The sequence below is a fragment of the Aethalodelphis obliquidens genome, unplaced genomic scaffold, assembly GCF_003676395.1.
Source record: "Aethalodelphis obliquidens isolate GAN/ISIS:26980383/991018 unplaced genomic scaffold, ASM367639v1 scaffold16, whole genome shotgun sequence".
Taxonomy (NCBI): domain Eukaryota; kingdom Metazoa; phylum Chordata; class Mammalia; order Artiodactyla; family Delphinidae; genus Aethalodelphis; species Aethalodelphis obliquidens.
Window position 1 is genome coordinate 10830523 of NW_020837960.1, and position 16779 is coordinate 10847301.

The 16779-nt window shown below is 39.3% G+C and overlaps 1 non-coding gene across 1 annotated transcript; it reads left to right on the plus strand.

Annotated features, from left to right (window-relative positions):
- Positions 1 to 7154: 7154 nt before the first annotated feature.
- LOC113625856 (U6 spliceosomal RNA) lies at positions 7155 to 7261 on the plus strand. Its single transcript, XR_003434906.1, has one exon. It is a non-coding gene; the product is annotated as a U6 spliceosomal RNA (small nuclear RNA).
- Positions 7262 to 16779: the final 9518 nt, after the last annotated feature.

Sequence of the window (16779 nt, forward strand, 5' to 3'; positions counted from 1 at the left end):
AAGTGTTGTTGCTAAAAGAACTGAACTTGGACTTCCCTGGTTGTGCAGTGGTTAAGAATCCGCCTGCCGATGCACGAAACACGGGTTCGAGCCCTGGTCCAGGAAGACCCCACATGCTGCAGAGCAACTAAGCCTGTGCGCCACAACTACTGAGTCTGCGCTCTAGAGCCCACGAGCCACAACTACTGAACCCATGTGCCACAACTACTGAAGCCTGCACGCCTAGAGCCTGTGCTCTGCAACAAGAGAAGCAACCACAATGAGAAGCCCCTGCACCGCAACAAAGAGTAGCCCCTGCTCACTGCAACTAGAGAAAGCCTGCGCGCAGCAACAGACCCAAAAGAGCCAAAAATAAAAATAAATTAATAAAAAAATAAAGAACTGAACCTGAATCTAGTCAATCCTCTATATTCAAGTAAGTATGTAAAGGAAAAACGTGGTAGAAGAATGTGTTATTGACACCATAAGGATACAATAAGCCAAATCTAGAAGGTGGGAAGTTCTACAAAGAAAATAACCTGGTTTCTTCAATAATTGGGGCATTAAAGGGGGAGGGGAAGGGAAAACTGTCATAAATTTAAAAGCAATTCATAAGACTTATCAGGAAAATGCAATGTTTGGCATTCAAATCCTCAAGCAAACCAACTATTGAAAGAGGACATTTTTGAGGCAATTGGGGGGATTTGAACATGAACTGGATAATAGATGATTTTAAAGAACCATTATAAATTTTAACTGATAATGGTATATGGTTATGTTTTTTTAAACATCTCTGTTAGTGAAAAATACTGAAGTGTTTACTGCATAAAAATAACAAAGTCTAGGTTTGCTTAAAAAAATATTCCAGCAAAAAATAAACGAAAAAAAAAATTAAGTCAGGCAGAATAGATGAAATAAGATTAACAAAATGCCAATAGTTGTTGAAGCCAGCTGATGGGCAATGGGGATTCAACATATTATTTTCTCTATCTTTGTATATGTCTTAAATTTTCCAGTTTGAATTTTAAAATACTGAAAGAATAACTAGAGTTCTGACAGTTGACCTGGAGCATTTTCCATGATCTCATGTTGAAAGAAAAAAGCAAGAAGATGTAAAGTGCATGTAAGAATAATAATATGAACCCATTTTTGTAGAACAATGATCTGTTTTTGTAAAACACACACATATATAAACATGTGACTTTACATGTGACTTTACAAGCTGAGCACTGAGAATTATTTAGAAGGGCACATGCTAGATTATACACATGGACTAGCTGGGGGTGGAGGCTGACATGGGTCAGGAAAGTAGGTAAGGGCAAATAAAGAAGAAATATTTCACTTAAAAAAAGGTATTATATTACCCAATATATAGATTTTATGAAACGATTCAAATGCATATATTTCTACGTGTATAAAGAGGATTATTTTAACCTTAAAAATCAGCAAAACCTGCTCCCATTTCTGAAACTCGGCTATTTTTCTAGTACTGGAGCTGTGGTAAAACTCTGCAAGTCTGCATGTAAACTGAGCAAGGGTAAACCAGGAACTCTTAGTAACAATATATGGTGAGCTCAAGTGAGGCAAATAGAAATGGGTGTGTGGTAGGGTCTTTGAGATGGGGGCCAGCTGAAAATCAATACTTCAAAAATGTACTGAAACGCTGAACACTGTGGTGTAGTCATGGATGGCAAGGAAGCAAAATGAAATGTCAGCTGAGCATACGAGAGAATAAATATCTTTTTCAGAGCCCAGGTGTCAGGCAAAATGTACTCCAGCACCAGGCAGCCGTGGGACAGACGAAAAGTGCTGACCCAGAATCAGAAGTCTGCAGCTTGTACCTTACCTTGGCTTGGCCACGTACCAACTGCATGCAAGACCTTGAAAAGGAAAGAAACTTGATCTCTTAGCTTAGATTTCTACACATGTAAAAATGACAATAAAAATAACACCTCACTTGTGATGATCAGGTGAGATAAAACATATTTACTTTACCAAGTGCTTTAAAAAGCACTTTAAAAAGTGCTGCACATATGAGGACTTCCCTGGTGGCGCAGGGGTTAGGAATCCACCTGCCAATGCTGGGGACATGGGTTCAAGCCCTGGTCCGGGAAGATCCCACATGCAGTGGAGCAACTAAGCCGTTGCACCACAACTACTGAGCCTGCTCTCTAGAGCCCGCAAGCCACAACTACTGAGCCCATGTGCCACAACTACTGAAGCCTGTACACCTAGAGCCCATGCTCTGCAACAAGAGAAGCCACCGCAATGAGAAGCCCACACACCGCAACAAAGCATAGCCCCTACTCACCACAACTAGAAAAAGCTTGGGTGTAGCAACAAAGACCCAACACAGCCAAAAGTAAATAAATGAATAAATAAATTTATTTTTAAAAAAAGTGCTTCACATATGAAAATACCAAAAAAGATCGCTGACTACCCCACACACATACATGCACACCTTACCATTCACATATATATTCATATATGGAAATATATACTGTTAACATATAGAAATGCTGTAGATATGTAAGTATACAACTCTCCTCCCAAATTATAGATGAAAAAACCAAAGCTTAAAGGCCTTAAAAAGCTAATCCACACAGTAACCCATTATAATTCTTTTGGGATATAGCAAAGATAGATATTTTTTAAATAGTCTTATTCATAGCTGTTAAACATTATTTCTCATCTGGAGAGGGGTCTGTAATCCTTGACCTGGAAAACTTCTAAAACCTGGTGCTATGGCTGAATTATGTTCCCCAAAAATTCATGTGTTGAAGCCCTAACCTCCAATGTGATAGTATCTGGAGCTGGAGCCTTTGGGAGGTAATTAGGTTTAGATGAGGTTATGAGGAGGGGGCCCTCAGGATGGGATTAGTGCCCTTAAAAGAAGAGTATTGGAAAGCTTGCTCTCTTTCTCCTATGTGAGGACACAAGAAGAAGGTAGCCACCTACAAGCCAGAAAAGAAAGCCCTTATCAGAAACTGAGCCCTGCCAAAGCTTGATCTTGGACTTTCCAGCTTCCAGAACTGTGAGAAAATAAATCTCTGTTGTTTCACACCCACACCCAACCTATGGTATTTTGTTATGGCAGCCTGAGCAGACTAAGACACCAGGTCAGGAGCCTCTATATCAGATCTTCACAATACCCGTAACATCCTATATCTCATTACCTTGTATCGTTAGTGCCACTTCTAGCCATGTGACATTGGGTAAGTTACTTAAAACTTCCCTGCAGCTGTGTTTCCTTTTCCATAAAATGGGGATAAAAATGGAACCTATCTCATAGGACTTTCCCACATCTTAAAGTAATGATTATGTGATTTAATACATGACCTCACCTAGAATAATATCTGGCAAATAGTAAACATTTAATAAGTATAACAAGCTGTTTCTGTCACTGTTGTTTTGTTGTCATGTGACTACTTGGCTAAATTATAAGCTCCATAAGGGCCTAGGAACTTTGATTATCCCTAAGAATGAACACAGCACATAAATAAATATTTGCTAAATGAACAACTAGATGATGAGAAAGGAGAGAATGATTAGGAGGGAAAACATTTTCAGGAAGTATATATCGCACCTATAAATAGAAACAAAAGCTATTTTCTCAGAGATTTTAAGCAGAAATTTATAAGTGGCAATTTAGTTGATTCAATACACAGCCAAAAACATGAGGAAAGAATAGTATAATATTCTCTGAATAACTGTCTTGTGCATAATAAAATATCCACTGTAGAATTGCAGGAGGTGTGCTCCATCCTAAAACCCATTAAAGCTGCTGGAACAATCATTGTGCAGCTTTTGGTTTTTCATTTAATTTTAATAAAATATTTTACTGGAGGAAATTTGGGGTATAATAGTAATGAAGTGTGTCTACTGCTTTAGGTGACATTTCATTTCATTTCTGGACACCTGTGGAGATGAATATACTAACCCCAATCAATGCCTGAGAATTTTGGTTGCTGGTTATCCAAAAATGAAATGTCATGTACAAAAACTTATTTTTTATTGTTTAATATTCAACTGTCTTCCCAACAAATCAGAATGACAAAAACAATAGCTATTTCAGGACGGGCCACCACATGCATTATAGAAAATGCATCTCATTTGGAACTTCAGTCCTATTCTTGACAAAAGATCTATGAAAACATGAACTTTAAAATATTCCTCATTACTTCCTGAACATGGGTGATTATGATTCTTTAATTTTGTTTTGACTGAAATCATAAAGCAAAGGCATGGATATACTGCAAGTTGCAGCCACACCATAAGCATAAACAATCCATATCTCTAAGCAAACCTTTTATAGCCTAAATAAGTCTAGAAGACAATGAGAGCAGTAAGTAAGTTAGATTTAAAAGCAAGATTTGATCTGTAGCTCAAGGAATTCAGAGCAGAAAGAGAGCCTGTTCATTCTATTACCAGGACCACAGTTGACAATTTTTCAGCCTTATCACATATCTCAAAACAACAGAGCATAATTCCCACCTTGAACTAAATTGTCTGAAGAAATTTAGTACTACTCTGCTCCTCTGAAGTCCAAATAACTTGCTTAACTGTATAATTTAGTCTCCCCAAAACAAGGAGAGAAGAAAATTCTCTTCTGGTCCATTCTCTAGCCTTCAGGGATACTGCCAAGATAAAGCTTCCCAGAGATTTCTAACATAACTGTTTGTGTTGGACAAAAACAATGTGTCATCTCTGTCAGAATATCCCACACCAATTCCTATGGAAAAGAAGGAACGAATCAATATTCATGAAATCCTTGTTACATTTGGTCAAGTTCTGTTGGAGACAGAGTCAGAAAGTTTATTTCTCCTCCTTTGGAAATCTACAGTGACCATCACTGGAGTTTCCATGCACCAAACTTCCCACTGACAAGAGTAAGAGGTAAGCTAATTAAATAAAGTTTGGAACATGCTGCTTAATTTCTTCATCAAAAGGCCCTCCCTTGTTTTGTGCATATTTGTTCAATGGAATTACCTTGCAGCTCTAGCTATGCCACACTGGTGATTGCTTTAAAAGATGTATTACCTTCTCTTTTCTAATGACTCTTCACTCTTTCCCTGGGTACTACTGTCATATGATTTTAAATATTATCTGTATGCTGATGATGCCCAAATCTCAAATCTCAAATCTCCATCCCTGATTTTCGCTTGACTTCCAGACTTTTATATGCAACTTCCCACTTGATGTATCCATTAGGATGAGGAATAGAAATCTCAAACATGAGCCTTTTAAAAACAACTCTTGATTTCCATCCTATACCTATTTCTCTCAGAAGCATCTGCTCACTTGCTCAAGCCCCAGATCTAGGATTCATCCTTGATTATTTCTTTGCTTCTCCATCAGCAACTGCTGTCCAACTGGCCTCCAAAATGAATAATGAACAAGTAAAAACTTAAATTAATATTAATTAACATAGTGATAAGTGTCATGAAGACTATGAATCGGGGTGATATTAGAGGAAGGAGTGGGGTTGTACTTTTGGTAGGGTAGTCAGGGAAAGCCTTTTTCAAAAATATTTATTTATTTTTGGCTGCATCGGGTCTTAGTTGTGGCACACGGGATCTTCATCGCAGCGTGCGGGCTCTTTGTTGCGGTGCACAGGCTTCTGTCTAGTTGTAGCGTGTGGGCTGCAGAGCGCATGGGCTCTGTAGTTGTGGTGTGTGGGCTATCTAGTTGTGGCTCACAGGCTCTCTAGTTGCGGCACACAGGCTTAGTTGCCCCATGGCATGTGGGATCTTAGTTCCCCAACCAGGGATTGAACCCGTGTCCCTTGCACTGGAGGGTGGATTCTTAACCACTGGACCACCAGGGAAGTCCCAGGGAAAGCCTCTTTAGGAAGGTGAAAATTCTGTCATCTGGACATCTGGATGGAGATGTCCATTCCAGGCAGAAGCAACAACTCTAAGGAAAGAAAGAAGGCTGCTTTGAATGAGGGGGGAAGTACCATAACCTCTGGTTGCAAAGGGAGATAGGAGTCAACTCATATGGGACACTTTAAGCCAAAATAAGGACTTTGGAGTTTACCTACCCAAGTGCAATAGCAAGTCATCAGCAGGCTTTAACCTGGGGATGACAAGATATATTTTATTTTTAGAAGATCACTCAAGATCCTCAGACAACATGAGCTGAATTCAGTTGCTTCCTTCCATTACCATCACTTCCACACACAGATACTATTGATCCAACTGAAAACACATAGAAATGCTGTGTAAAAGCACAGAGCAATAATAGAGAACACATAATCAACTCAGAAGAAGGAAGGAAAGAAAAGGAGAGCAAGGAAGAGAAAAGCCTTAAGAAACCAAGATGAAAAAAGAACTCAAACACTGAGTGGTAATTCTAATAACTGTTGAGAGAGAAGCCCAAGGCAGCATGGGTATGGATATCAGCCCTGGATGCTAGGGCTGGGAACAGAGTCAGATGGCGGTGGGAGTGGGGTCGTAGGAGGGGTGTGTTCTACCCTGAAGGTAGGAAAAGGAGATATGGCCCAGGGGCAGTGTGAGGTAGGAAAAAATTCCTGCACAGAGCAAAGTTCCTGAAAGAATTTCCCTGTCTGGATAAAGAGGACTAGAAGAGCTCTACCCATCAGCTCAGGGAAGAGAAAAGGAAGCTTACAAATTGCTGGGAATTTAAATGGAAAACAAATAAAATCTTTTGTGAAATTGAAACCCCACACGAGAAACGGCATCAGAAGTTACAATGCATAGGGAGTGTAATAAACTCAAGCCAAGACGATATTATAAAAATTTCTCCACTACTGCTGAACCCCTGAAGCCCAAGCAAAAGTGAATGCAAAATTGAGCCACAAGGGAGTGCCTGACTTACATGGGGAAAACAACACCAGTTTAATAAGCGTTCACAATAAAAAATTACAAACCACACAAGAAATAAAACCATTTGAAGGAGAAGAGCAGACACAACCATTAATAAACTTAATACCACACATTGTAGAGTAGTTGACAAAATCTAAAAGAGATTATAAAATAAGAATGGAAACTAAAATCAAAGAGCTGGCACTAGGAAAAAGAAGAGACACGTTGAAAACAAAAACCAAACACATACTGCTTTAAACATTAAAAAAATTACTTATTCCATAACAATCTTAAGAAAGAAGCACAAAGACGGAGGTCTCACACTTCCTGACTTCAAAACATATTACAGTGCTCGCTATGGCAGCACATATACTAAAATTGGAATGATACAGAGAAGATTAGCATGGCCCCTGTGCAAGGATGACACACAAATTAGTGAAGCGTTCCATGTTTTTCCAGGCCTTAGCGAGAAGACAGCAACATCCTAGAGGGCCCACAACAATGATCAGTTGCCAGAGCCGCCACCACCAGTGTCTCAGACCTCACAGTGAGCCACAGCGACCCCCCTGCCTTCACAGGTGACCCTCCGACACTAACAGGTCCACCCATCCACAGCCCATCACCTTCTGCATTTCCTCCGTGACCTCCTGCTTCAACTCTTACTCTTCTCTCATCTTCCTCACAGCAACCAGCCAGACTGATCTTCCTCAAATCAGAGACTAATCTCAACATTCACAGAAAGATAGACAAGATGAAAAGGCTGAGAGCTATGTACCAGATGAAGGAACGAGATAAAACCCCAGAAAAACAACTAAATGAAGTGGAGATAGGCAACCTTCCAGAAAAAGAAATCAGAATAATGATACTGAGGAAGATCCAGGACCTCGGGAAAAGAATGGAGGCAAAGATCAAGAAGATGCAAGAAATGTTTAACAAAGACATAGAAGAATTAAAGAACAAACACCTAGAAGAATTAAAGAACAAACAAACAGAAATGAACAATACAATAACTGAAACGAAAAATACACTTGAAGCAGGGCTTCCCTGGTGGCGCAGTGCTTGGGAGTCCGCCTGCCGATGCAGGGGACACGGGTTCATGCCCCAGTGCAGGAAGATCCCACATGCCGCGGAGTGGCTGGGCCGGTGAGCCATGGCCACTGAACCTGCGCATCCGGAGCCTGTGCTCCACAACGGGAGAGGCCACAGCAGTGAGAGGCCCGTGTACCGCAAAAAAAAAAAAAAAAAAAATACACTTGAAGGAATCAATAGCAGAATAATTGAGGCAGAAGAATGGATAAGTGAACTGGAAGACAGAATGGTGGAATTCACCGCCACAGAACTGAGTAAAGAATAAAGAATGAAAAGAAATGAAGACAGCCTAAGAGACCTTTGGGACAACATTAAACGTGACAACATTCACATTATAGGGGTGCCAGAAGGAAAAGAGAGAGAGAAAGGACCCGAGAAAATATTTAAAGAGATTATAGTTGAAAACTTCCCTAACATGGGAAAGGAAATAGGCACCCAACTCCAGGAAGTGCAGAGAGTCCCAGGCAGGATAAACCCAAAGAGAAACATGCGGAGACACACAGTAATCAAATTGACAAAAATTAAAGACAAAGAAAAATTATTGAAAGCAACAAGGGAAAAACGACAAATAACATACAAGGGAACTCCCATAACGTTAAAAGCTGACTTCTCAGCAGAAACTCTACAAGCCAGAAGGGAGTGGCATGATACATTTAAAGTGATGAAAGGGAAGAACCTACAACCAAGATTACTCTACCCAGCAAGGATCTCATTCAGATTCGACAGAGAAATCAAAAGCTTTACAGACAAGCAAAAGCTAAGAGAATTCAGGACCACCAAACCAGATCTACAACAAATGCTAAAGGAACTTCTCTAAGCGGGAAACACAACAGAAGAAAAGGACCTACAAAAACAAACCTAAAACAATTAGGAAAATGGTCACAGGAACATACATATCGATAATTACCTTAAATGTGAATGGATTAAATGCTCCAACCAAAAGACACAGGCTCCCTGAATGGATACAAAAACAAGACCCATATATATGCTATCTACAACAGACCCACTTGAGACCTAGGGACACATACAGACTGCAAGTGAGGTGGGGAGATGGAAAAAGATATTCCATGCAAATGGAAATCGAAAAAAAGCTGGAATAGCAATACTCATATGAGATAAAGTAGACTTTAATATAAAGAATGTTACAAGAGACAAGGACAGACACTACATAATGATCAAGGGATCAATCCAAGAAGAAGATACAACATTTATGAATATATATGCACCCAACATAGAGCACCTCAGTACATAAGGCAACGGCTAACAGCTATAAAAGAAGAAATTGACAGTAACACAATAATAGTGGGGGATTTTAACACCTCACACCAATGGACAGATCATCCAAACAATTTACAAGGAAACACACGCTTTAAATGACACAATAGACCAGACAGATTTAATTGATGTTTATAAGACATTCCATCCAAAAACAGCACACTACACTTTCTTCTCAAGTGCTCATGGAACATGTTCCAGGAGACATCATATCTTCGGTCACAAAACAAGCCTTGGGAAATTTAAGAAAACTGAAATCGTATCAAGTATCTTTTCCGACCACAACACTATGAGACTAGATATCAATTACAGGAAAAAATCTGTAAAAAATACAAACACATGGAGGCTAAACAATACATTACTAAATAACCAAGAGATCACTGAGGAAATCAAAGAGGAAATCAAAAAATACCTAGAGACAAATGACAATGAAAACACGATGATCCAAAACCTATGGGATGCAGCAAAAGCAGTTCTAAGAGGGAAGTTTATAGCAATACAAGCCTACCTCAAGAAACAAGAAAAATTTCAAATAAACAATCTAACCTTACAGCTAAAGGAACTACAGAAAGAAGAACAAACAAAACCCAAAGTTAGCAGAAGGAAAGAAATCATAAAGATCAGAGCACAAATAAATGAAACAGAAGCAAAGAAAACAATAGCAAAGATAAATAAAACTAAAAGCTGGTTCTTTGAGAAGATAAACAAAATTGATAAACGATTACCCAGAATCATCAAGGAAAACAGGGAGAGAACTCAAATCAATAAAATTAGAAATGAAATAGGAGAAGTTACAACAGACACCACAGAAATACAAAGCATCCTAAGAGATTACTAGAAGCAACTCTATGCCAATAAAATGGACAACCTGGAAGAAATAGACAAATTCTTAGAAAGGTATAACCTTCCAAGACTGAACCAGAAAGAAATAGAAAATATGAACAGAACAATCACAAGTAATGAAATGGAAATTATGATTAAAAATCTTCCAACAAACAAAAGTCCAGGACCAGATGGCTTCACAGGTGAATTCTATCAAACATTTGGAGAAGAGTTAACACTCATCCTTCTCAAACTCTTCCAAAAAATTGCAGAGGAAGGAACACTCCCAAACTCATTCTATGAGGCCACCATCATACTGATACCAAAACCAGACCAAGATATCACCAAATAAAAAAATTACAGACCAATATCACTGATGAATATAGATGTAAAAACATTCAACAAAATATTAGCAAACAGAATTCAACAACACATTAAAAGGATCATACACCATGTTCAAGTGGGATTTATCCAGGGATACAAGGATTCTTCAATATACGCAAATCAATCAATGTGATATACCATATTAACAAATTGAAGAATAAAAACCAAATGATCATCTCAATAGATGCAGAAAACGCTTTTGACAAAATTGAAAACCATTTATGATAAAAACTCTACAGAAGGTGGACATAGAGGGATCCTACCTCAACATAATATAGGCCATATAAGACAAACCCACAGCAAACATCATTCTCAATGGTGAAAAACTGAAAGCATTTCCTCTAAGATCAGGAACAAGACAAGGATGTCCACTCTCACCACTATTATTCAACATAGTTTTGGAAATCCTGGCCATGACAATCAGAGAAGAAAAAGAAATAAAATGAATACAAATTAGAATAGAAGAAGAAAAACTGTCACTCTTTGCAGATGACATGATACTATACATAGAGAATCCTAAAGATGCCACCAGAAAACTACTAGAGCTAATCAATGAATTTGGTAAAGTTGCAGGATACAAAATGAATGCACAGAAATCTCTTGCATCCTATACACTAATGATGAAAAATCTGAAAGAGAAATTAGGAAACACTCCCATTTACCACTGCAACAAAAAGAATAAAATACCTAGGAATTAACCTACCTAGGGAGACAAAAGACCTGTATGCAGAAAACTATAAGACACTGATGAAAGAAATTAAAGATGATACCAACAGATGGAGAGATATACCATGTTCTTGGATTGGAAGAATCAATACTGTGAAAATGACTATACTACCCAAAACAATCTACAGATTCAATGCAATCCCTATCAAATTACCAATGGCATTTTTCACAGACCTAGAACAAAAAATTTCACAATTTGCATGGAAACACACAAAGACCCCGAATAACCAAAGCAGTCTTGAGGGAAAAAAACGGAGCTGGAGGAATCAGGCTCCCAGACTTCAGACTATACTACAAAGCTACAGTAATCAAGACAGTATGGTACTGGCACAAAAACAGAAAGATAGATCAATGGAACAGGATAGAAAGCCCAGAGATAAACCCACGCACCTACGGTCAACTAATGTTTGACAAAGGAGGCAAGGATATACAATGGAGAAAAGACAGTCTCTTCAATAAGTGGTGCTGGGAAAACTGGACAGCTACACGTAAAAGAATGAAATTAGAACACTCCCTAACACCATACACAAAAATAAACACAAAATAGATTAGAGACCTAAATGTAAGATTGGATACTATAAAACTCTTAGAGGAAAACATAGGAAGAACACTCTTTGACATAAATCACAGCAAGATCTTTTTTGATCCACCTCCTAGAGTACTGGAAATAAAAACAAAAATAAACAAATGGGACCTAATGAAACTTAAAAGCTTTTGCAAAGCAAAGGAAACTACAATCAAGACAAAAAGACAACCCTCAGAATGGGAGAAAATATTTGCAAACAAATTAGTGGACAAAGGATTAATCTCCAAAATATATAAACAGCTCATGCAGCTCAATATCAAAAAAAAAAAAACCCAATCCAAAAATGGGCAGAAGACGTAAATAGACATTTCTCCAAAGAAGACATACGGATGGCCAAGAAGCACATGAAAAGCTGCTCCACATCACTAATTATTAGAGAAATGCAAATCAAAACTACAATGAGGTATCACCTCACACCCGTCAGAATAGGCATCATCAGAAAATCTACAAACAACAAATGCTGGAGAGGGTGTGGAGAAAAGTTAACCCTCTTGCACTGTTGGTGGAAATGTAAATTGATACAACCACTCTGGAGAACAGTATGGAGGTTCCTTAAAAAACAAAAATAGAATTACCATATGACTCAGCAATCCCACTACTGGGCATATACCCACAGAAAACCATAATTCAAAAGATACATGCACCCCAATGTTCACTGCAGCACTATTTACAATAGCCAGGACATGGAAGCAACCTAAATGCCCATCGACAGACGAATGGATAAAGAAGATGTGGGGGCTTCCCTGGTGGCACGGTGGTTGAGAGTCCGCCTGCCAATGCAGGGGACATGGGTTTGTGCCCCGGTCTAGGAAGATCCCACATGCCGCGGAGTGGCTGGGTCCGTCAGCCATGGATGCTGGGATTGTGCATCTGAGCCTGTGCTCCGCAACAGGAGAGGCCATGGCAGTGAGAGGCCCGCATATGGAAAAAAAAAAAAGGCCCACATACCGCAAAAAAAAAAAAAGAGGATGTGGTACATATATATACTGGAATATTACTCAGCCATAAAAAGGAATGAAATTGGGTCATTTGTAGAGACATGGATGATTCTAGAGACTGTCATACAGAGTGAAGTAAGTCAGAAAGAGAAAAACAAATATCATATATTAATGCATGTATGTGGAACCTAGAAAAATGATACAGATGAACCGGTTTGCAGGGCAGAAATAGAGACCCAGATGTAGAGAACAAACGTATGGACACCAAGGGGGGGAAGTGGCCAGGGAAGGGTGGTGGTGGTGTGATGAACTGGGAGATTAGGATTAACATACATACACTAATATGTATAAGATGGATAACTAATAAGAACCTGCTGTATAAAAAAATTTAAAATAAATACATTTTTTAAAAACATATTACAAAGCTGCAGTAATTAAAGCAGTATGGTTCTGGCATAAAGACGGACATATAAACCAATGGAACAAAACAGCTTAGAAGTAGACCTACACATCTATGGTCAAATGATCTTTGATAAGGGTGCCAAGACTATGTAATGGGGAAAGGATAGTCTCTTCAACAAATATGCCTGGAAAACTGGATATCCACAGACAAAAGAATGATATTGGACCCTTATTCTACACCATATACAAAAAATAAATTCAAAATAGATGAAATATTTAAATGCAAGAGATGAAACTATAAAACTCCTAGAATAAAACACAGGGAAAGCTTCATAACATTGGGGTCAGCAATGATTTCTTGGACATGATAACAAAAGGAAAAACAGACAAGTGGGACTACATAACTAAAAAGCTTCTGTGCAGCAAAGGAAACTATCAACAGAGCAAAAAAACAATCCACAGAATGAGAGAAAATATTTGTACACTATATATCTGATAAGGAGTTAATATCCAAAATATATAAGAACTCCTACAACTCAAGAGCAAAAAAAAATGTCTTTTTTTTTAATGGACAAAGGACTTGAATAGACATTTCTCCAAAGAAGACATACATGTACCCAATAGGTACATGAAAAGATTCTCATCATTAATCATCAGGGAAATGCAAATCAAAAGAACAATGCAATATCACCTCACACCTGTTTGGATGGCCATTCTCAAAAAACAAAACAAAACAACAAAAAGTTAACAAGCATTGGTGAGGATGTGGAGAAACTGGAAACTTGTGCACTGTTGGAGGAAATGTAAATTGGTGCAGCCACTACGGAAAACAGAGTGGAAGTTCCTCAAAAAATTAAAAATAGAACTATCATATGATCAAGCGATCGCACTTCAGGATATTCATCAAAAAAAAAATGAAATTGGGATCTCAAAGAAGCATCTGCACTCCCATGTTCACAGCAGCATTATTCACAATAGCCAAGAGGTGGAAACAACCTACATGTCCATGGACAAATGAAAGAATAAAGAAAATATGGTATATACATGCAGTAGAGTACTATTCGGCCTTTAAAAAGAAAGAAATCCTATCATCATTTACTACAGCATGAATGAACTTTGAGGACACAATGCTAAGTGCAATAAGCAAGTCAACAAGAAGGGCAAATACTGCATGATTCCAATCATATGAGGTATCTAAAGTAGTCAAACTCATGGAAGCAGAAAGTAGAATGGTGGTTGCCAGTGGTTGGGGGCAGGGGAAGAAATGAGGAGTTATTGTTCAATGGGTATAGAGTTTCAGTCTATGAAAAAGTTGATAAAAGATGAAAAAGTTCTAGAGATCTACTGTATAACATTGCACATAAAACTAGGAGTACTGTGCTGTACACTTAAAAATTTGCTAAGAGGGTAGATTTCATGTTATGTGTTTTTTTAGCACAGTAAAAAATTTTAGGGACACATCTACATCTTAATAAATGATTTTATAACCAAGAAATTATTCATCAAATTTTTTAAATTCACTGAATAGGTTATAGAAGAATCAGCTCAAGACAAAATTAGTTAACTCCAAATACATTTGAGGAAATTATACAAAATACAGCACAAATAGAAAGGAATATACAATCTGCAGGAGGGAGTAAGAAACAAAGACTAGAAAAAAGGTTTAACATATATCTAGTAGGATAATAAGAGAGAATGGCGAAAAAGCAATATTTAGGTCTGACTACTCACAGGACTCTATTCTCCTGGACACAAAGTTTGGTCCGAGGGTGAGGATATGTTGAAACATGTCTAAATAGAGTATCTCCTTAGGGTAGATATATGATTTTGGGAGATTTAAGAACTTTTCACTGGATTGCAAGGTACAATGTCAGAATCAGGGTATTGTGCTTTGGGTGGTGGGGGGTAGAGACACGTGCAGCATGAGATGGAAACTTTTATAATTCCTTAACTTTGTTCCATACCTATTTTATTCTTTCTTCCCACAAGTTACATCAAGGGGGAACCCAAAAAACAAAAGCACACACTTCTGAGCATGCACTGTGAACCCAACACTTTTCTAGGCAATGGGAATAAGATGAGTTAAGACCTGATCCACGGAGAATCAGAACATCAGGGGCTGAAAGGGACCGAAGGCAGCCTCCTGGTGTCACATTCAGAGCTCCTCTGCTCTGTCTTCCTCCCTCACAATTCTAGAGCACCGTGTGCCAGGTATGACAATGACTGAGAGCTAAATAAAGGTATTTTAACCTCCTCTAGACCCTGGTTTGAGTTCATAATGAAATGAAATGCGCCAGCCTCCCTCTGGTAGCCAGGGTCGCTCTCCCCGTGCTCTTTTGGCAGAAGCACCTCATTTGAAACAGCTTGGGCTCCCTGGGCTCTTTGTAAGGATTGGTGGGGATGAGTTTTGATGGTTTACGATTGTTGTGAAAAATCCTCTGCTCACAGCCTAAGAGAGAGCAAGGCCATGCATAGAGTGGGGGCCAAATCATCAGGCACTGGGCACACTGGAACCTGTAGCCAGATGACCCTGGATGGCAGTGGGGTCTGCTGAGTGATCAGGACGGGGCAGCAGACACAACAATTAAATAGGGACTGTTGAAAATGAAAGAAGACACTGCAAAATAAAAAAGCACTGCCGTACTACACTCTAAACAAAACGGATTAAAGAATCAACTTAAATCCTTTTGCACTTGAGTGAAAATTCAAGTAAGTCAGCTCAAAAGATTTCTGGATCAGCAGCTTACCTTCAAGGCGGCTAAATGTAAGTTGCTCTTTCTTCCTAGAAATCATTCCTTTAACTTCATTAGACATAGGGTGACTTTTTAAAAAATTTGCTTAGAGACAGTCTTAGTTTATATCTGTGTGTCAGGTTTATCTTCTTCAGCACCAGTTCCGGATTTTTTAAACAAAGTATTATTATTAGCACTATTATTATTATTTGCATTAAAGTTAGCCAGGATGGGCTCAGTAGACTTCCAGTGCGATGCTGTGATGTGACTCTCAGAGCTCCCATCAGAACTGAAAGACTATTCCCTAACTGCCAGGAGGGGCTTCTGGCAGAAAGCCCCGTGAGGCCACACCCCCTTCCCAGGGTACCCACGCCCAATGACTGGTTTATGTGAAAGTACAAATGTCCAGCCCCCTCACCCAACTTCAGAGCTCCCTATGGGGTTGGCCCATGTTGAGGCTGCCTCATAAGCCAGCTTCTCCTTCTGCCCAATCCTCCTGTCTTTTCCGAGCCTATGGTCCCAAGAGCACTCCCTAACAAACTCCTGCACCCCAATTTCCATCTCAGCAGGCCACAGCCTCTGGCAATCACCATTTGGTGCTTTTACTTCCTACCATGGACTTGCCTAGTAGCATATGAGACACAGATAGTGTGTCCTCACTCTGGTTAAATCCAAGGATGCTGAGATAACCTATCTCACTTTTCCCAATCTTATTCAGCCACAACACATGATGGACAAAGTGATGCCCAGATGGCTCTTCAAAGAAGGATGTGCTGCCTAGCTGTGGGCAGTGCAGTGAGCAAGACGGCCTCTAGCTGTCAGCTTCTTCAGGGTGTGCCTCAGCTGCAGAGAGTGGCCCCACCAAATGTCATCCCCTTCCAGGACAGCCCATACTTGGTGACCAGGTGAGGAGTGCGTATAAAGATCCAGCCACTTGGGCCCTACATGGGACACCTCTGATGGGCCACACTCATTCCAGAACTCTCAGTCAGGTTAGCCAAGGCATCGTCAAGCCTGCA